A 23,361-nucleotide genomic window follows, 5' to 3' on the forward strand; every position below is an offset into this window, starting at 1 on the left:
GCAATTGCTAAATGAACTTTTCAGTTTTGACATCTCTGAACAATGTATTTGCATGTGAAAGGTTTTTCTGCAGACAGCCTGCTCTGTATTCCCTACCTTCTCCTAGAGTTGCTGCTGCTGCAGACTTTTCACTTACCTGTACGCTCTCACTATTTTTATTTTACATTTCACTTCCACTGGATCTTTAAAAACTGCATTACTATTTCAGAAAAAAAAAAAAAAAAAAAAAAAAAAAAAACTACAGACAGTGGTACCAGCCACATAAAATCAACAACAATGGAGTTTTACTACAAAATAAAACAACTGGCATAATTGTTTAAATTCACTATATGGACTTCTTGTATTGGGTAATTGTTTTTAAAGGAAGAGAAACAATCCCAGAGTCTCTCATGGTCCATCCCTAAACTCTTCCTGACTGTGTAATCCCTGTAACTGGCCCTAAAGAACAGAAATAGTCTCATAGTGGGTGGCCACTCAGCAGTCCTGGGAAGTTACACAGAAATGCTCTTTACCAAACTTTGCATCTCTCCAGGCAGACCAACACGAAGACATCTCCTTGTGGAGATCCTTCCTTTCTGGGCGTTCACCGGGATCCAATCCCAAAGCAGAACACCACACGGGAAAAAGAACCATTTCTGGTTCATCCCAGCATTTACAACTTCATTTTATGATGAACATTGATGAGAAGGGTTAGATTAAAAATTGAACTATGCCGAAATCTCAAGCATTCTAACAGAATAAGGCACAAAAAGAGACGTGGGGTACTATTTACCAAAGCAAGAGTGGAGGGTTGGCCTTGGGCTGCTCCCAGCCTCCCACCCAGCCACCCTCTCACTCCCCCTCCTCAGCAGAGCTGGGGAGAAAGATGGAAAAGATAAAGACAGGGAGGTCACTTACTAATTACCATCACTGGCCAAACAGAAATGACTCGGTGAAAATTAATTTAATTGCCAATTAAAATAGACGTGGATGCTGAGAACAAGACCAAATTAAAACCATCCCACGAAGCCGTGACCCTGCGAATTCACAGCAGACAATCCTCTCCCCAAGGAGTGTCCAAACACTCTGACAGACTCCACAATCTCTGGCAAAAAACCTCCCCCAGCAGCTGAAGGATCTGCTGCTGCACAAGGTTTAAGCTCAATTACATGTTTTTAACTAAAAGCTGCTCCCATTTCCTTCACTTTACTTTAGGGCAAGAGAACTATCCTTGGATTCACAGTGGGACAGAACACCAGAATTTCATCAGCTCATTTGCTCTTTCATCGAATTTTGCTGAAAGCAAGAGGGATTATAAATAAAAAAGAAGTCTCAGTCTCAGACACTGCAGTCTCTCCAGACAAACCTATCTCAGGCTGTCATGTGGCAGATCCTGCCCTCAGAGTCTTGTACTGAAGTAGAACCAGGAGGGAAAACCACTGAATTTGGGAGCAGCAACAGCTTAAAGCAATTTCAGAGTGCTGAGAGTGCTCTGGTGCCCACACTCCAAGGCTGGGAATTGCTTCCAGGGAGGGTCTGGTGCCCACAGCAGGGTTTTGATGGGAGGCTCCCTGGGCAAAGCCTCCCTGGTGAAAAACCACCCTTTGCAGTTAGTGTTGGCTAACCCGTGAGAGAGGTGTTCTAACAGATTCACATCGCTCAACCAACAAAAACGCAAGATTTTCCTTTCTCTACAAAAGTGGGAAGTTGAAATTCTGCTTAGGTTGCAGCCTTTGTGAATTACAAGTCTCTTATTTTTTAATCCCCGAAAAAAACCACAAATCCCAACTAAGTAATAATAATAATAATAATAATAATAATAATAATAAAAAAAAACAAACAATGTTTAGGAACTTGTTGCATTGGTGGCATCCCATCCAAGTACAGAGGGTTTGGAACTGCATGTCCCTTAGGGCCACTCCCAGTCCAAGCCAGTCTTTGATTCTCTGAATAGATATGTGCTTTTCACAATCAAAAACTGCTGCTGATTAACTATTAATAGCTTACAACTATTAAAAAAAAATGGCATTGACCTCAGAGAAATATCAGGAATAAAAGGTTAAAAAAAAAATTTAAAGCCAAAGAAAACTATAATAAAGTAATCCCAAAAGCAAATGCCGTGGTTCAGAGCTGCAGCATCACCCAGCCAAACACTGCAGGTCCCTTTCAAGAAAAGGACAGACTGTGTTGCATTTCCAAAGCAGAGGACCTGGCTGGGAGTGCACTGCCCCCACCTCTGCTCAGCGCTCACAAACCCTGGGATTCCTGCATCGCTGCCATCTGCATGCTCTGGGGAAATTCAAAGACCTCATGCAGATTTGGCACATGAAATCAGGAGATCTATTCTATATTCCCTTGAAAGCATGTATTTGACACTTTTAAACCTTTTATATTTTGCTGTCTATTCATCTTGCTTTATGAAACCCTGCAACTTTTTCCAAAAAAAACAGGAGGCGGAGCTGTTTGAAAATGGGAAACACTTTGTTTTATGTTAGGGTTTTTTTACCATATCTCATCTGAAAGCACTGATGTTTTCAATTCCCAGTCCTACCATAGAAACAAGAGTATTTGTTGAGGTTAATAGCAAGGAGAAGGAGAGAAAATGAAAAGGCTCTGAGAAGTACTGATATGTAGGAGAGCAGTTAGAAGTGGGAGGAGATGAAGTGAGCATAAGGATAGAGAACATTGAAGATTATTTGGCCTAAGGGCCAACAGGAATGGAACTGAAACCAATTCTTGAGAGAGTTGAAGGGAACTGGAGCCTTAGATAAAATCCCTAGTCTGAGCTCGGGATCAAATGTGGACCTCATCAGGATGATGCTGTCTCCTGGACTGGGCTGACCAGGGAACTGAATTGCATTCCCAGCCATCCTCACCATGCTCCTCACTGGGAATTTTTGCTTCCTTTAACTCATGTGGCTTCTGGGGAAGAGCCGGTGCAAATACCCAAAATTTACCAGACTTGAGCTGACTGTAGCAAGTTCCAGGAGCAGCTACACAGCCCAAGGAGCTGGGCCTGGCACTGACCACACTGACCTTCCCTGCCAGGCACTCAGGAGAGCTCTGAGGAGCCTCCTCATCCACAGCATTACATTTCCCATCCATGGCATTACAGCTATCTCTTAACCAAACCTGTACATTATTAATGCCTGTTAAATACAAGGGAAATAGGATTTTTAGTTCTTATTCTCTGGTGAAAAAAATCTTGCCTTGTACATAAAGCCAGTGTAGAAATCTCTATGTAAGAACTATAAAGAGTGAATAATAAATTACTCCTTTAGTCCCCCAGGTACCAACAAGTGTAAGAAGAAATGAGACAGAAGTTGTGGGTATCAGCCATGGGAAGTGTCAGCCTGAGCTGCAAAGGTGCTCTCTGAATATCCAACACCTTTCTTCTTGGCAGCCCTGACAACATATGGTCTGTGTGATGATGTTTGTGATGTTCGTGCATTTGTCACGGAGATGAGGTGTGAGGAAAGCACTGAGATGGATAATTGACATTATTCCCACTACCCACGTGCATTATAACAGGTTGGGCAAGTGGCAGCCTGATGAGAGGGGCCACAAACCCCAAAACTCCCCATGTTCTCCTGCACACTCACTCTGTATTAGAGCTTAAGGAGTTTAGCTGGATTTTAAACTCCTCAGAGCAAAGGCCACGTGTTCACTCTGTCTGTACAGCACTTGGCAACAAAATGATTCATGTTTGGTGCTCAGGGTGCTACAGAAGTGCAAGAAATGAATAATAGCAACAGTTCAGCTCTAGTTCTAAAATAAAACATTGGTAATGCTGCACCAGGCATGACAAGTGAATGTCTCATTGACAAGAATTCAATGAGCAATTAAAACAGTGATCTAATATTTATATGAAGGTGGAGTTCTTCATTTATTGACACATCTATGACTCTTTTGATGTTCCTAGTCATGCTCCAGCTGCCAAATGAACATCTTTATTGTGCCTAATATGCCACATGCTATGAGACAGGCTCCAAAACTCCATGCAAACAAAATGGAAACACTGCCAAGCAGCTCCCAGTGAAAAACATGAGTGTCATTCATCGCCCTCTGTTCATTTCTCAGCCTCCTGTGTTAGACTTTTACTCCTTTCTGTAAAATTCACGTGTGAATTGTACAGAATATTTCTCTCCACCGAGCAATATTCATTGCTAGCAATACCTGCACGCATCCAAAGGCTTTAATCACTGACTTTGAGCTTATTATCACCAAAAGACCTGCTGGAAAACCTTATGCAGAGTCCCAAGTCCATTAATGCAATGATGGGAAAAGTTGTCACTGGAAATATTAACCTTTATAGATCTCAGCAAGAAAACTCATGTTCCTGGGATTCCTGCTTTCAGTGTATTCCATTTTCCCTGTTATGATATATCACAAATGTGAGGTTCCTGCACCACTGTGATATTTATGATAATGACCCACAGATGTTTCAAAGATTACCATTTTACAACACTGAAAGGTTAGTAATTGCATTTCCTGTAAACTAAAGTAAAAGAAAACAAGTTGAAATAGGTTTATATTAAAAAGCATGTGCTGGCCCGATATATTCCACTTCCAAAGTAATTTTTTTTCTGAGTTTAATTCTCAGAAGTTTAATTTGTTTTGAACAGCAACACTGAATCCATGATTTTCTCTCTGGTTAAATCTCCACAGAGGCATCCTGAATAAACAAATACACACATTTATCTATAAGCATACCAAAACAAACTCTGTAATGTGAATATGAACATACTCTATGTACAGGTACTCATATTTTCCTGTATAACAAGAAACAAAATGGCTCCTGAATGAGGAAATTTCACATTGAAAATACAGACTTAATTACTCTATCAATGAATATTAGCACGTTGCTTTTTTGTAACTATACCCTAGCCTTGCTCAAACCTGTGGAATTACAGCATCAAAGCAATATCATCCTGCGCATTTTTTCCTTGTCCTTTCTAGCAAATTACTTGAGATCATGTTGAAGCCACAAGTCAGAAGGTGGGAGAGGTCTGGAGACACAAGAAAAGCACATTACAGCCGCAGGAAGGCAACTTAACTCCCCAGCCCAGCAGGGATCCCCCGCTCCGCTCAGGAGTGCTCCCTGCTCAGCGACAGGGAAAACAGGGAATTTCAGCAGAGACCGGCAAGGCTGAGCTCCATTAACTACAAAGAGAGAAAAGCGATGGCTGAGGCAAATGAAAATGCGTCTGAGTGCTGTTGTTGTGTATAAAAATTCATAAAGCACCGTGACCTGGTGAGGCTCCTGTTAGCAATGAGCAGCGAGAGAAAGCAGCGGGAGAGGGGCAGGCGCTCCGCAGCTCCAGCTGCACAAACACCGAGTGCCACGAGGCTCCGAGGGCTGAGTTATCCTGCCAGTGTGGGGAGGATAAATCCCACCTGGAACCAGCACATCTGGACTACCTGAATCCATCCCAGAAGGAGAAAAGAAGCTGTCACAACAGCTACTTGCACAGGAGCTGGGGAGCAAAACAAATCCTGCCTTTCAAGCCAACAAAAAGTCCACGAGGAGAAACAGCTTCTTTCCCTGCCTTTGAGGTGCCTTCAAAAGCACCTCTGGAACACGAGTGCTGGCGGTGATCCCATAGCCTGTGTGTTTTGTTGGTTTTCTGCAGAAATACCTGAGCAGCAGAAAGAAAAATGTTGCTCCATGACAATTTGAGGGCAGAATAATGTCCAGACAAGACACTGCCAACAGTTAAGTCAGACAGGATGCTCCTAAAGATATGATATTATCATTATTTCGTATCTAAGAGTGCTGCAGAAATAATGATTTCACAGATTAGAAAACCTACTAGTGTGACTCAAGTATTTACACAAAAAAACTTATTGAACATTTAATGAAATGAGCATAAAATGAGTTTTATGAAAACCCTTTTTCAATGTTTTTATACAGCTTAACGCTACATTCTAACTCTGCAGTAGAATTGCTACAGAATGATTTTTTTAAAAAAACAAATCCAACAAGCAAGAGTGGGTTATTATCTAGCACTGCATGTTTATGATTTTCTTGCATTTGTATAATTTCTTTATGTGCCCCTGAAGTAAATAACAATGATGACTTATTTAGCATCCAGAGAGTCAGAAATTGAGGGAACATGAACCACAGCGAAACGTTCGTCACAACATAACAAGAATTGCTTAAGACAAACACACATTTATATTCGACTTCTTTGGAAGAACAAGTACTAAACAACAGACTTCATCCCTGGGCACACTTTTCAAGTCTGAGAGAATAAACTGATTACCTAAACTGGCAAACATCCCTGTGTGGTTTATGTGCGATGATTAGATTTGTGCAGAGCCCTGCTATGATACAAAAATTAGGGCAGCAGTTCATCTGCTGGGCACAAGGGTGCTCATTCCTGCCCTTTGGAGAGCACCCCTTCCACTGGAGAAATGGTGCCTAGTAATAGCCACAGCTTTCTCTGTGCTGGCAGAATTCACTGCAGGCACATATCACAGATAGGAGATCAGCTTCCATAGATGATGAAAGACAAGGGATTGCACCCAGAAGCCAGCTGCAGCCAAGGAAAGGTGTGATGTTCTTACAAAAGAGCCACACTGGTCTCTCCCCTGAATATCCTCTACCACTTAGAGTTGTAGCAGAGCTGGAAAACTGCTAAAAACCTGGAATTCTGCAGCACAGATCACCTGAGCAATAAGTGATACCTGACTGAAGGTTCCCTCTTGGATGATGGGTTTGATGTGTGATTCCAGAGCCAGTGACTCCGTCCACACCAAAAACCCCATCCCAGCCGTGCTCTGCTCTGCCCCTCTCCTCACCTTCCACCCTGCCCAACACTGGACTCTGGCATCTTTTCACACCTCACTGAGCTCTGCCTCTCTTCTCCCGGCTCATCACAGCACCACTTGGCTTGATCTGAGCATCACATCTGGGACGCTGAACTAGAAGTGATCAACCCTGCCCTGAAAACAGAGGCCTCACAGATTGTATCAGGTCTGGAGCAGAAGGTCCTTGCCCTGCAGCACTGGGGGTTGCTTTTTGGGATTACAGAAAAGTGCTTGCATGGAGGACAAGATGTAAGTGTGAGTAAGTTGGCTCCATCAGCACCATACTCAAGGATTCCTGACATTTTCCATATCACTGCTACTTCTTGCCTTTTCCCACCCTGCTCCCTTTTTCCTTTCTCTAGAAATGAAGATCTCTCAGTAGCATCTTGTGCTCTTCAACATATTTATTCTGCCAACAGGGCTCCATCAGCTGTCTGTGACTGTTTGAAATTACATGAAAATACAACCACTACAATGAAAACTGAAGGCATTCCCTCCTCCCTCAGCAGACTACACCAGCTCGCATTACATGACATCTCCACACATCATTTTGCTGCCCATTGTCTTATTTAGGGCAAAAATTTAATCAGGTGGAAGGAGCTGTAATGAGTTGTTCTCAGTTGGAAGTTATCTTGACTTATTCATTACAACATAGAGGTGTTATTGACTGATCTCCTGGGTCAGTGGCTGCATTATAAGCCACGGCAATACTGTCGCTGCTCTTCTAAACCCTGGAGAAAAATTACTGTTTCAACAAAAATATTATGTCAGGGACTGTGTCTGGAGGAAATAAATAAATAAATAAAACCTTTTTGATGTTCTATCACAGCCATTGATCTTCTGAGCACAACACAGAGCTCGGTTTAACCGGAGCTCTTTTCTCTCTGTAAATGCAGAGGACACAAAGCGACACCGCCTTTGTGGAGCTCCAGTCTCGCAGGAGCTGTCAGGTCTGGGGAGGAATGTGACATTTCCCTGTTAACTCTGCATCGATTCTGAACAGCCCAAATGACCCCAGAGCCAGCAGTGATATGTAGAAAGGATACTTTTAACTTTGTTGGTTTCTGTGAAAGGATTTCCCATTGCATTGCAAATATCAATAATTTTCCATTTTAGCAGATTTACACAACATTCTGTTAAGATCCCCAGGAGAACGTAAGGCGAAATTAACTTTAGATCCTTACAGTATCTTCCCTGACTGGGTCTGAGACACAAGCAGACAGAATCAAAGACATCCAGATGCATTCAATGTGTCCGTGACTCTGCAGATTGCTCGGAGAAGTTTGTCAATATGAAATCAATCGTGTCTATAGAGAAGGGAGATGGGACAGAAGTCTGAGTTTGTACAAGAATTCCCAGTGGGATGTGATGGATTATTTCCTTTGAATGCTGCCTGAATGAAGCTTGGGGTGGCACTGTACCGCTGGCCATGGCATTTCCTTGCCTTCTGCACAGGCACATGTCTGATCTCTGAGCAGTCACCCTAAGTGCTAACAAACCCAAATTTCTTGATCTATGTAGCTTATTCAAAACTAAACAATGGAGATTGAATTCAGGAAAAAAAAAAGAACGGTATCCCAGGAGATTTAACTGTGTAAATAAAAGACCGCCAGCAGATGTCAAAAAGTAACAACAAGCAATCACTCACAGGAAGCACCTACAGCGAAACCAGCCCAGAAAGTACCTTATTTACACCAGTATGTGTTTCAAATGCCTCCAAAGCCACAAATTTATTTAGTAAAGGTTTTCCACTAACTAGAAAATTAGTCAAAGGTCATGGGGATATTTTCCCTCAAGTTGACAATTAACGCTGTTTATCTTCAAGGTCAGTTTGTCATAATTACAGTGATCTGCCATTTCTTAACGTGATCTCTGTCAAAATTTTTCAGTTTTTTATTTTTTAAAGGCGGGAGGTTCTGTCAACACTCAACTATTTTTCTATGCGGGTTAACCTAAGAAAAAATACGATGTTCTATTGGATGAACGGAAGATTCACTGAGTTACACACACAATTCCATTCGCCTGAGGTTGGGCCATTAGTAAGAAAGGCAAATAAATTATAAAAGTAAAACATGGAGCCTCACCAGAGGGATGGAAGATTTGTCTGCTCCTCCAGTGGCAAGCTCAAATAATTTGGTGATTTGAGGCTAGAAGAAGAAATTACTATTGTAAAAAATATCTTTTGTTCTATACCAAATCCATGGCAGCAACTCACAGCCTTATACACTTTCTTTTATCAGAGATGGGAGAAAAAATATTGCTTGAGATATCTCTCCTGCTGTGGCAGCACTTGGAGACAAGAAGTCAAAGGGCAGGAGCTTTTCATTAAACAAGGCATCACTACAAAGTGCTTTTTTTGCACATTACCCACAGATGCTGTGCGAGGCAATATTGCCTCCACCTCTTCAGTCTTGGGTCTTGGTTTCACCTTCTGTGTGGAGTGACAACTAATCTGTAATTCTGCTCGCTGCTTCCTCACTGCAGCACTCCAATAGAACCCAAAGTATTTGTCAGTACGTGCTAGGGAATATTAAAAAAAACCCAAATATATGGACATCAAAATACAGCTGCCTTTCTTCTGGAGGGACAATAATTATAAAATGATAAAAGCACAATGATAATGTTTCCTTAAAAGACATCCCTAGGAATAAAGCTTTCCGCTTGTGCCCTGTGAAATAATTTCCAAACAGCACTCCGTAGGTAGGAGTTTGTTTCAGAAACAGAGGATGACGCATCATTTACAATACATAAAAGGAAATGAGAGTGAGTAATAAATCCACTGTGCAATATTTTCCTTTCAAAGTGGATACTGTAGGTTGCTGGCCTGTTTTCCCAGCTGCTGAATGAGTAATGCCATGCCTGAAAATCTGCTCAAACCATTTATTCTGTAGATTGTTCAGCTTTCCCAGTGAAAAGTGAAACAAAGGTCCTCCCAGTTTCAGGGGAAATCCTTTGATTTCTCATCTTCTCTATTTCCATCTTCTCCGCAATTCCTCTTAGTAGTTTTACCAAGTTCTCTCAAGTAAGTACCCCCAGACTTGTTTTAAGTCACCTGTAGAAAGCTGACTTCTCCAGACTGATCTGATAAATGTGCAAACAACTGACCTACACTCCTTTTCAGCTCTCAGTCTAAAAATCAGGTTAATAGATTTAAGCCCTTGGACACAGTTTATAAATAACTTATCAGAAAGCCTTCAGAATCTAAACTGCCTTTAGTTTTGCAAACTGAGTTATCAGTTAAGCGTCTGTTTAACTCAAGTAACCATCCAGTTCCAACACAGAGATAATTCTACAAGCCACGTGAAAATCAACCTGCTAAAATACAAAATTTCTGAGAATAACGAGGAAAGCCACCTCTCAGAACTGTGCTGGATTTTAAACTTGCTAAACTTATCGTCAGCTCTTTCAAACAATATCAGTGCTTAACTAACAGTTACAGAACCAAATAACTGGTTTTAATTTTGACTCTTACACTAAGATCAGACAAGGTGCACTGCTGAGAACAATGTAATTAAAATTGCACCATGTAATCTTGCTCTGCACAGTCATTCCCAGAACAGTTTCTATTCAGATCAAACACAGGCTTTTTATACTTTAAAGAAAGACAGGCTTTGGTATCTTCCACAAAAGAACTGACCTGAAGGAAAGTATATTCTGTCAGTCAGGATCATTTATAAGCAACCTGAAATTTGTTTACATAGATAAACCAAGGGAAGAATATCAGGTTACTGAAGTTTGTGCCTCTTTTAATAACTAAGGAACAATAAAATAAAATTTAAAAAAAAAAAAAAAAAAAAAAAAACACACCAAAAAAACACAAACAAAATCAAGAGAAAACACAAACAGCTTACTGAAACCACCAGCCAAGATTGAGATCAAGGCTTTACTTGATTCCAAGCCTTTTTTGTCACCCTCAGGAACACGGATCAAGCCCATAACTGACAGTTTCCACAGAAAGTTGTCACCAGTGAATAAAATCGTATCTTGTGTTAAACTTCACAGTCAACAAAAGGTGCAGTGAAAAGCCATCTGAGAATTTTATTGCCAGATACTCTCTTAGATTTAATAAATTACAGTTATTCCTAAAATTATGTGAATTCCAGCTGCCATCATAGCAGTCAACTCAACAAAGTTTGTGTCAATGTCAAATAAAGGGGGAAAAAAAAAACCCCAAACCTCTGGATTTCTCTTCTTCCCTCATTTCCCCTTAGCTTGGTGTAGGTCCCACTAATGACAAATGCTCTGATGGCTGCACTGAGAGTTACTCATACAGATTTCTTACACTCTCACCTCACTTTGCAGCATTAGAATGCAGAAACCTCAGCACATCTGTTTGAATAAGTGTCTCTTTTCCTTCACATTAGAGTAACTACAATGATTATAATGCTTATGAAGTTTAAAGAGGTGAGATAATAATCAGTCAATCTTTACTTTGCTTCTGGTTATAAAGCCATTAAATAAAGAAAAGAATGCAAAAAAACCCCAAGCCATTAAATCTGTGCGTTTTTCCAGCTCCCAGAGCATTAGTCTCTCGTGGCAAATAAAACTCTGTCCTTGTGTACACTGATATCCCTCATTTGTGTTCCACTTTGCTGATGGCTACAATCATGACAAACAGAGAATTCATCTGGTAATTGAGAGTTGCTGAAAGTTTTCGGGTGACACAATGTTATATATTTATACACACGGCCGCTTAGCAACTTTGTAGTAGTTCCACCCAGGAACTGAGGCGTAAATAAGTAATTACGCTTTAGCAGAGAGTGCATGAGACATTTATAAATACAAGAACAGAAAGGTTATCAGAATTCATCACCTAGCAACAAATACAATATGATCAGCTCGCCTGTCTGGCAGGCATCTAGGAAGAAATGCATTATAAACTCTGCTGCCCAGCCAGTTAACTTGGGAGTTTGAAGTTGAAATGAACTCTACAGCTAATTAAACTTCTCTCAGTGCTTCTGAAGGCTGCTTGTTTGCGTTTCAGCACATGCTTTATTCTGGAATAAACAGTTGCCATTCACTCAACCACAGATGGGTCACATTCAAACGCTGACAGAAGCCAAGAAAATGAGAATTCAGAGGCACCCTACACTTTCTCATGGCTCCCAAGAAATTGAGCCTGGCTGGTTGATGCCTGTAAATACAATGCATGGGAGCAATTATGGGAACGTGCTGAGATCCCTCAGACTCAGAACATGATCAAACTGTAGTGTCAACATGGCTCCCACAACGCAATTTTGGGGATGATTCCAATACAAAGGACTGGTTTTACAACTCCACACTTGTCTTAAACATTTCAAAGTGATGGATGTAATTATTCACCGAATTCATTTAATAATAGACTAGAACTTGCATCAATGAATATTAACTAAAAATAAAATTAGTTTCGAAGTACCAAATGCTTTGTGTATTCAGCCTGATAGACAACTTTCATTCCCTCCCTCCTCTTTCCCCTCGGTGTTTTACATAAATACTCTGTTATTACAAAGCCCGCTGTCTGGAAACTGATGAGACTCATTATTGCACAGGCAATGGCTGCTATTGTACTGCAATGTAGAATGATAGAGGTGCAGTGCTGCCACCATACTTCATTTTACTTTGTTCATCTCACATTATTTTTGGAAAGCAATTCCTGATTGTCACCTCCAAGCCTTTTAATTTCGCAAAGCTCTTCATTAAGATTTCCTTCCAAAGCTGAACAAAACCAGATTTCATTTCAACCCTAAAAGATGTCCGTTAATGCTTTGAAGTTCTGCCAGAGACAAGTCTGGATTGGGAGCATTCTTCACCAGGGAAGCTTTCACAGAAGAGTAAATTACAGACAGAGAAATGGATCCTGAACTGGCAAAAACAACATAATCTTTCTATCCATTTCCTAGACATGGAACAGTTATCTTAGACAAATCCCAGCTCCAAGAGATGAAAACATTTCCTAGCAGAAGGAGTTGGAGCCCAGCAGCCCTGGCTCAGTGCAAGTAGATGACCTGGCCAACCATGAGAGGCAATCAAGAAATAAAACATAAGCTCTTTACACATCTGCTCTTTACACATCTGCAGTTTACATCCCCCCACATCTGCTCCTGCCTCTGCAGACCAAGGCTCTCTAGTTTGTGCACTCGGTCTCTGGGCTGCTCCCCACGCCTCACATCTCAGGAGCACATTCCCAAACAAACCCAGCAGGAAGGCGCACAACTCCTGGGGAAATGTTTCTGCTACCATGATTCCCCTGCCTGCCTCCACCCCCTCTCCTGCTGGCACCACATTTCCTACAACATTCCCATGAGTGTCCCGATTGCTGAGCTGGTGGAGAAAGAGAACACCAGTGCTAGACTTTGGCAAAAGGATCACCTGGGATTTATTTAATTCTGCCTTCACTAATAATTCCAACCACGACTTTTCATTCTAGGTCAAACAAAAAATAAATGTTAATATTAAGAGAATTTTTAAAAATATTTTTAATTTAAGAAAGGGGGGAAAAAAGCATAAAAAAAAAAAAGTTCCACAGATTTCCAAATTTAAACAAATGTCTGGGTGAAAAAGCAATTGTTCTTACACATGCACAAGGTGAACTACAAGGCATTATTCTGATAAACTCATGTGTAACACTGCTCAAGAGTTACGTCAGAAGCAGAATTTCATTATGGAAAAGAAAAAAAGATTTAATAGATCTACAAAATAGACAGAGCTCATTAAAAAAAACACCACCTTCCAATCAGTAAAAGTATTTAGTGTTCATCATGTTTCAAGCAAAGTCAAAGCAAACCATATAAATAATTTTTCTATTTTAACTATCTATTGTAATTTTTTTTTTTTGTTTTTGTTTTTGTTTTTTTTTTTTACACAGACCCAATATCCATTCTATGTGGACATAAATACTGGTGCTGTGTAAATTAATTTCTTGTTTATTAAAATAATATCACGTTCCCACAGGCACAGAAGGGAATTAGGAATTTCTCTTTTCAGATTTTACCTCCTCTATAATTCTTTAAACTTTATACATAGTTAATTAAAAACTGTTGCAGTGTATAACTCATCATTACATATATCAGCTAACACTTCTCATTAAGGCTACAGATTTTGCAATTGCAGCTGCTGCACTACAAATAAGTCCTTTTTATATGTATCCTTCATAAAACACCCTCTGTTGCACATTCTTATTGTATTCCTTGCGGTTTGTTATTTTTTCCCCGGCAGATATGAACTTTTTTGCTATTGCTTTAAAACTCCATTTACCTTAGAAGCAGGAGTTCAAATCCAGCACTTTGTGAAAGCTCAAAAAAAAAAAGACACTTCTTAGCAAACATCAGAGCAGAGCAAATAATTCACAACAATCATTTATTTATTGGATTTGCCATTTATTTTTCTATTCACCACAGATTGCTAAATTCTTATATGTAAATTATTCATGAATTTCTGCCAATGCTTCTGCCATTTAAATTACTGTGAAAATGGAGTTGCAATTATTCAGATTTCAACATTGGCTCTGTCAGGTTTTTGGGGCACTGGTTCTCTTCCATGATTGGTTGCAACTTGCCAATTTGGAATATGTTTCAAGCATTACACTTGAGTACACAGTTCAAAATTTACTTTGTCAGTTCTATACTTGCAATTTGTGCTCTGAATATAATGTTTTCTGACATTTCCATACTGACGGAAGCTCTAGTGTAGACACAGCTGTATCTTGCTTCAATGGACATTTCAGCAGCATTATTTCAGTCATTTTCAGTGCCAAAGCCATTACCAAAAAACATAAGACTGACAGAGGAGGTTTTTGACATTAACTGCCTCTGTGTTTTCTGCTGTTTATGAAGGTGCCTGAGTCAGGAGGGCTCTTGCTGACAATCCCAGCTGTTTGCTGCTCAAGCCATCCATAAAGTGAGTACCCAGCACTCAAGGGAGGAACACGGCAGATCTCACCTCAAGAGCCCAAAAGAAAGGGAAAGGAAGGGAAGGAGCAGTCCTTCCGAACAGGAGGGGCAGACCTTGGATCATTGGTTGATTCCTTCCACCCAGGAGGGAGAATATTGCCAGGGAGCTGTTAATCACTTTAGCTAAAACATCCTGGCATTCCATCAGGCCTGCTCCAGCCAGGAGTCCCCACCCTTCACCTGGAGCTCACCCTACAAACCTCTGCCAAAAAATGAGAGGTGGGAAACAGAGACATTGTGACTCTTCAGTACCGAAAGAAAGCCAGAGTTCCCCCAGTGTCAGATGAGGCTGAGGGGTCCTCATTCTTCAGTTTCTAAGCCAATGTGAAAAGTGATTCACCTCAATGCTAGCATTACTGCAGAACATCCCATTTTCATCTCAAAATCTCCAAAGCTACCTGTGCTGGGGATGTGCCTTTGCACCTTAACTAGTAGAACTTGGCTCTGTACCCCGTGACTCTCCTGACAACAGACAAATGGCCTGAGGTTACACACAGATCAAGAGGGACAGAAAATACTCCAGGTTTCAAAGCGGTAACTCACCATCCTTTCAAACTTTCAACAGTTTACTTCTTCCCACCACTTTTCAGAAGATAAATCTTGGAAGAGGACAGTTATAATTGAATTTCCCAGTGTTAGCAGCAATGCATTTTACATGAGAGAGCCTGATCTTGCTTCACAGGGTTGAACAGTGTTTGCAAGCCAGCAAAGCCCATCAGCTACTGTAATACATCCCTCTCACCTCAAAATAGTAAGCTCCAGCAGTGATGGAGGAGGCACTCAGTCGAAAAGATCCGAATTTGAAAGTCTCATCACGTGAAATGAGGATAGATTATGTACGACACTCAGCCTGCTCATTTCAGGAGCCAAGTTTACCTAAGAAATGCACCTCTATATTGCTACAGAAAAAATGCAGTCAAAGAAATAATAACACAATCTAAAATTAAATCAAATGTAATCTAAAAAGTCAACCTACATTACATTAATAATTGTAGCTGGGATTTGGAAACAAAGCCGTTTTTAAGAGGATGTATTTTGTGTAAGTTTTTCTTTGAAGTCCCTGGGCAGCACATCAAAGAGGGAATGTAGCATGCTTATTCTCTAGGGATGGTTCTTAAAAAATCACAAAAACTCTATTGGGGACAGACTTTGTCACTGCTCTCAGCAGAACAAACACAGAGAATAAGGTTCTGTGTGTCGCCTCCAGTGGAGGTTTGATCTGATGATCCCATTTTGGTACAAAGAGCAACAGCTTTGGGAACTGGCCACCTCTCTGCACAAAGTCAGGACCAGATTGTGTCACCCAGGAATTACCCAGTGAGCCACCTCACTGGGACCACCACCAAAGTGAAGAATCTCAAGTTCTGCTCCAAAATTTTGGTGGAAAGCAGGCTTGAGCCGAGACGTCTGAAGACAAGACCTCTGAAAGAAGAAATGTGAATTTTGTGTAATTTCTTTCAATGGCATCAAGTTTTTAATTTTTATTTTCCTTCAAGTGTTTCAATACCATTTCAACAGTACTTGGAGGAGTAACCTGAATGCTTCTGCAGCCCAGATACTAGTTAGACAAACAGAAGTAAATCAGTTAAATTTTAAAAAAATCTAGATGGTGCACTGCAAAATTTTGTGCAAGCCACTTATGCCGCAGAAAATTGATTTTCCCGCAGGTTCTGCAGCTTTGCACTCCCTTTTGAAGTAGAGAGGCTAGATATATTTTTCTACATATATTTCTCTGAGCTAGAGCCCAGAACGGTTTTATATTTTGCTGAACATTTTCCAGCTGATTAATGTTGTGTTTACCAAACTATAAATATAGGATGATGCCTCCTTGAAAAAGTGATTTAACTTTTCTCCTCTATTTTTGCAAATTGTTTTTGCTGTGTGTTTTTAAATAAATGGTGCAAACATAAAAATGAAACTGAATCCCTACATTGCATTTTATGGAGAGATTTTCTTTTTTAATAATGAGCAGTATCAAAATACCTGTACCCATCCTGTGTACAAACACAACTCAGATCTTTAACATACAGTGTGTGCCAAAGCTTAATATAACCTCAATAAGTTATTCAATAAAGCAGAAAATTATTTCATTTTTAATGAGTTGACATTGTAAGAGGGTTTTAAAGTAGAGTTTGACATTTGGTGGCTTCTTCATGTCCTTTCTAGGAAACCTGCCATAAACACAGGCTGGCTTTTATGATTACTTTTTTAGCTTCAGAGAGATCTGGGACACAGAGTTCTTTGTCTGGCTTCATCTGTTCACTGGAATATTTCTGCTTTTAGTTTCTCACATGAAGGGGGTGCTCATTCCTGCTTGCCCTGAGTCTGTACCCGCTGACAGGACTGGCTCAGGCTCAGATGCTGATGGCAAAGGGCTTTGCACTGACCTCAGAAGGTTCTGATTAAGCTGCAGCTGGAAATATTGTTGTTGAGATGTAACTACAGGCATTCTCCACTCAGAGGGTGGGCAGGCCCTGGGACAGGGTGCCCAGAGAAGCTGTGGCTGTCCCTGGATCCCTGGAAGTGTCCCACGCCAGGTTGGACAGGCTTGGAGCACCCTGGGGTGAGGGAGGTGTCCCTGCCCGTGGCAGGGGTGGAACAAGAGCTTTCCCGTCCCTTCCAGCCCAAGCCAGCCTGCGAGTCTACAATTCTATGACTGACCAATCCTCACAAAAATATGTTTTCTTCTCACCTTCCTTCATTTTCACAATTATATATTTATTGGCAGTGCCCAGAAGTGCTGGAGCGCCTGGAGATATTTCAGCGCCGCTGCAAGGCACACCGACAGCAGATAACATTTCCTCCACCCCGGCCACACTGAGACACGGATTCATCAGCACTGGGAATGCCATCCCTCTAACTGCCCCCATTATCCTGGTGTTAGGAGATGTCTTTGGCAAGGATTTCACCAATCCAAACCAGGGGTTCTTTCCAAAACTCCTTAGGTAACAACTCATTTCCCTTCTCTCATTTTGACATTTCTCTCATAGCTTTTACATTTACTTTTCCCCCGTGCTAAGCATTCTGGATTTTGTGTACAGATTATAAACAATGCTAAAATTAATTTGTGTCTCATGCATTCAGCTTCACCCTGACTTAATCATTCTGCTGTGTGTTTACTTAGATAAATGCCTGACAATGTTATTGACACTTCAAAGAAAATAAGCTATTTTCTTTATGCACGTACATCAGCACTGCTCACATTCGCCAAAAAAAAATTTAAAAAAAAAAAATAAAAAAAAATAGAAGAAGCAGAGAGGGATAAGATCAAACTTAATCCTGGCTTAATCCAAATTCCATTTCCCCAAATTTGCAAGTATTGTAGTGCAAATATTTCACTAAATTATGCCATTCTGTCCTCTAAACAGCAAGGAGCCATGAACAACAATCTGATTAGTCAGAGCCCCTTCTGAATGGCATTAAAATGATTTGTTTTTCTCCCACCTCTCAATTCTCTCATTTGAGAGCTCCGTTCATTTCAGCCCTTGAATAAACTCCATTCCAAATACACTGACTGCTCCTGACACTTATTGGGAAAACAAATTGTTGCCATCAGAAACAAAGAATCTAGCTAGTAGTAAATTATACTTTTTTTCACTAAATGAATTGATTTTTCTGCATCAATTCATGTAGGTCTTGGGTTTAATGGGGTAAAGGAAATCTTCACATTTCTATAATACTCTTAAAGCAATGCTTCCTTACCTGCCTTACCAAAAGTCCAATAGTGCAACTGAGGAAAAAAAAAAAAAACAAACTAACTAAAGAATGTTATTTTCTTTTCTTTTCAGAATACAAACATTTCACAGAAGCATATTTTGTTTACTTTGAAAATGTGGAATAAAAGAATGTTTTGTTTTCCACTTTATTGATTGCACAGATTCATTTCTCTCCTCTTCCCTCCAACTCATGTCAAAAAGCTCTTAGGAGCTCTAAAATGAGATTTCATAAACTTATTATTTTATAAACTTATTTCATAGACTTACTGTTGTTATTCAGAGTCTGGTAAATTTGCAAACCAAGTGTTTTGTCAATAAGACGCTTTGCTGTCTTTACAGTAATGTTTCTACGTCTACATTTCTCCCTTCTTCTTTCACAGCTTTAAATTTTTGTCCAGATATTAAAAAAAAAAAAAAAAAAGTGTTTGTTTTTTTAAATTTTGTCTGTTTGGCTGGGGTTTTTTAAAAAAATTGAAAATTTCTATTGGACACAGATTTTATTTTTTTTCAAGAGCAAGTTCAGTTTGTGTTATGCCCCTTAGAGCACTGCAAGGCTACAGCGGGGTAAAATATGAAGAACAAATATTGATGTGTGCAGAAAAAGCAACAAAACTGAAAGTTACAAGACGAAGCAGCTTCTTAGCCTTTAAATCTGACATCCTTAATAGAAACGACAGCAATGTAAAAGCCAACTCTGTAATAAAACTTGGGCTGACAGGTAAAGAAAACAAATGGTTATTTTGCTAATGCTGATGTATGGGTACATTCTTCTGGTTGTTAACAAATTTAGGCACTAAATGGCACAGCTACTGGATTCCCTAAGACATGAGGGGCACTGCAGCTGTGTTCATTTCAGTGCTTGACATGACACTGAAATCTTCAGCAATAAAACCAGGGGAAACTCAAAATCATTTTTTGTCATATTTGGCTTTGCAGTTTCATGCAAACTGTGCCCCTTTCTGCAGTGTCACAGGGAGAGAAGATCGTTTGAACTGGCCAAGGGAACATCCCAAAAATTGCAGCAGGTCCACAGAAACCTCTGCCAAGGTGTTAGATCCAGGTTTAATGCCTGACCTTTTGTGCAGAGCCCAGAGTCAAGAGTCTCAATCAAATTTCAGTGTCACTCGCTAGAATTGGGGGCTCAGACTGCATCATCAGAGGTAGATTTCTCTTGGATGAACGCAGGGAATTGTGAAACTGGGATTTCTCTCTCATTACCAAGGTTTGTTCATTCTAAACAATAGGCTGTTGCTGGAGCACTTCCAGTCCCACCTCCATACACACATTTTTCCATCGCCATGCGTGCTTACAATTCTACGTGTGCACACACCTTCACATGACATTTGGTGTTTGCTTTGAAGTATTTTGTAATGTAAAAATGAAAACACAGGACTGTCAGCAGCCATCCCAAGCTGACAATGCATCATGCCTACACTGGGCATTTGATTGCAGCAGGGCCCTGCCCAACATCAGCCTCTGGAGACAGAGAACACCGGAGGAATCTGCCATTAATATGGGCTGTGCATATTGGGTGCTGTTCCCTTTATTTACCAGACTAGTCTTTTTGCAAAAAAAGAGTTTATGAATATTAAAAAAGTATGATTTTACACTAAACTATTTAAAATTTTGTTCTGAATTGTAGGTGGAACCCCCAATAGTGGAGCACACTTCTAGAAAAAAATATATAAACCCCTTCATTCTGAATATCAATATTTACAGCAAGTATCTGAAATAATTTTCCATCTTTCTGTGCTTGGATCACTCTTCTGCCAAGACTTTCAGATGTACAATTTTCAAAGTTTACACTGGTTATTCTACATTCTGCCATTAGTTATGTGATCCCATATAAATTTGCAGAAAAAAAAAATGTTTGGTAGAGATGCCACAAAATGCATAATGTGTATGCAGCTATCTCCTTTATAATAAATATTACCAACATAGGATCCACCTGAAACTTTTCCCCAGTGCTCATCAAATATTTAATGAATTTTGAGTGCGGAGTTTGCGATGTTCCCGCAAATCAGCGGTCAGAAAGACGGGCAGTCACACCTCGCCTGCCTGGCTGTCACCCAGCCACCACCGAGAGCATCAACGAGTCCCGTTCCGTGCTCTGATTACCAGCTGCAAAACGTGACAGCCATCACCCCGCAGCCTGAGCATTTTCACAGAACACAGCTCCTCTGGCACCCTCTGGAAACACTTGAGCCAGCTATCAGATCTGCTGTAAAGTCCTGGTATCTGTCAGTAACGCTGGAGCAGTAGTGCAGGTGCTCTCCTCAGCAGCAGGGACAGGTGTGTATTTGCACACCTAAAGGATCATCCACGTATTTACCCACCATAATTACTTGTGTACCTTTGAGAACTGCACACGCTTCAGAGAGCACGAAGCTCTGCGAAACCTGTGCCTGTTTGTTTTTAACAAAGAGCTTTCCTCTGTCCTGGTTGAATGGCAGCTTTGCATGCAAGGAACCAGGACCTCAGATAAGGCTGGAAGATATTTATCTCCCAACACTGCAGCTGTGGGTGTTAATTTGGGGAGTTAAAAACACACAAGCTCGCTACGTTTATGTAACTCTTTTAACAGGGCATCAAGTGTCATTACAACCGGAGACACAAACCCAATTCGGATGTTAAAGATTCATACAGATCCGCCTAATTAAAAATAACTAAATAACAAAATACCCTGTGTTAATTTCTAAGAGAAATTCTATCACAGATCCTGCAAAACTGCAGCAAAACAAAAAATCCCAGCCTCTGAGATATCCATTAGTTATTGTGTTCTTCCCCTGTGAGCTTTTCTGTAGGTTATGCTTTAAGGAAGTGTAAATGATGTCTGCCGGGCAGTATTTTCCATACACCTGACAGCTGCTTTCAACACAGCATTGTTAACTTGAACTTGCATTCAATAAAGGCTCTTTCTGCATTACTGTGAGCAGCACATTATAGCCCCTTTTGAGGCAGCACCTTTCTCTCCTTGCTGACTGCTCCTCACTGATAGTCCAGGCTTTATCAGCAGTGCTTGCTTTGTCAGGTGTTCCCCGTGCCTGTAGGCTGGCCATGGAATCCTGGGGCTGTAGAAGATCCTCCCCCAAACAAACACGATTTTGGTCTCAGCAGCAGCAGTGGGGATGATTCCAGCAGAATTCCAAACCAGCTCACCACACACGGTGTGGAAATAAATAACATAACTCTGCTGGAAAGTGTAAAAGGCTTGTTTGTCATGGAGCATTCAGCACAACATTCCAACTGCTCCATCAGTCAGCACCCACAGCATCCCCCTCCAAAGAAGGGGAAATCCTTGTAGAGGAGGAGGGTAAAGGAAATTTCTCATCAGATATCTCCAGTGGGACTGAAACAGCAGCACTTCAGCATTCAAAAATAGATCACCCTGCCCTGTGGGCTTCTCCACTGCCCATCCTTCAAGGAATGGTGGAAAGGACTCTTCCCCTCCTCCAGCCCTCTGAGACATGAAAGGAGGGTCACTGCCTTGGGAGCTGCTACCTGCCACGCTTGGTTTTATTGTGAGGTAAAATTTTATGTGAAGGGAATTGGGGAATGGTTTGGCAAATACCAAGGAATGGAAAACAAAGGAGACCTTTGAGGTATCATCATTTTCCAGTGAGGCACAGGGAACACACAGATTTATACTGCACTGAATAATATATCCTGAGTTCATCACAAGCTGGGGGAAAAGTACAAGTTCAGAAATAAGATATTTTATGTGTTAATAACACATTTTACATATTATAGAATTATTTTACTCATTCTGCTACGACCAAGCTCGCACATACATGAAATTATTGGGTAACACCAAGACCACTTTTCCTTCTAGGTATTATCACAACTGAACAAGAAATCATATAAAGTTTTCTAAAAAGTCAAAAAAGGCACTGCAACTTTCCTTCTGTTCTGAATAACTGTTTAAAGAGACAGGAGAACAGAACTTTGGGAGCCAGATTAAGCAACACAGAAAGAAACTTCACGATTATGGAAACAGAAAATAAGTCAAAGGAATAGACCAGAAGTTCCTAAGGAATCACGTTATCAAGGTGGAGTGCTCACATATCTCCCTCAGTAGCAAGAGCCACTTTTGGGTCTTACACAGTTTCTGTCATGGTCTGTCAAATTTTGTTTCTGTAAAGCAAGGAAATAACCTTGGGGTCAGATCCTCCTGCCCTTTGCAAGGTAAATCATTCTCTTGACATCAAGAACATGAAGGTTGGGATTCCCAGCTCTTCTCTTCCTATTGCTTAGAAAAAGACTAGCACAAATCCTCCATCTGACTTTTTTCATCTTGGAGGAAGAACAATTCTGTCTTTGAGGAACTGTGCATTATGAAGCAGAGCAACAAAACAAAATCAAATATTTGATTTTGTTAATTTCATCCTGCCCCAAGCAATAATTCCATAAAATATATTCATACAGAACAGCATAAAAGTCAACATTCTGCAAAAAGTAGCACAAGTGTCTATAAATAAACGAGTAACTACTAACAGATCCCTTTATTAACATTATTATTCTTGCTGTAGATATTTAAGTGGAAAGTGACCACAAGATGCTGCCAAATGAAGGGAGGAGGTGGTGAGAAGATCACAAATGTACTGGGTTTGCACTTTGTAGCAGAGAAAAGCTGCTCATCAGTTTTGGCTCAGCGATGAGTGGTGTCGATGCTGCTTGCAGACAGAGGAGCAATGGCAAGAGAACACCTGGAGGAGCTGCACTACCCCCACTTTCCCACCCACCATCTTCCATCGATGTAAGATCTTCACACTTACGAGGTTAAAGAAGAAAAAAAAAAAAAAAAACAACACAAAGGGAAAACCCAACAAAAACCCCCTGTGTTGTCCATCAGTGCTTCTCCCCATGAATGCTTCATTTTATCAAGAAAAATTGTCTCTATCCAGCCAGACCTTCCCTTCTCATTA

The 23,361-nt window shown here is 40.6% G+C and overlaps 1 protein-coding gene across 5 annotated transcripts in view; it reads right to left on the reverse strand.

The window, feature by feature from the left end:
* The window catches only part of CDH13 (cadherin 13), a 451,300-nt gene that overhangs the window by 296,476 nt on the left and 131,463 nt on the right, over nt 1-23,361 (reverse strand). The gene's annotated exons all lie outside the window — the stretch shown is intronic.

Source organism: Hirundo rustica, chromosome 11, assembly GCF_015227805.2.
Source record: "Hirundo rustica isolate bHirRus1 chromosome 11, bHirRus1.pri.v3, whole genome shotgun sequence".
Classification (NCBI taxonomy): Eukaryota; Metazoa; Chordata; class Aves; order Passeriformes; family Hirundinidae; genus Hirundo; species Hirundo rustica.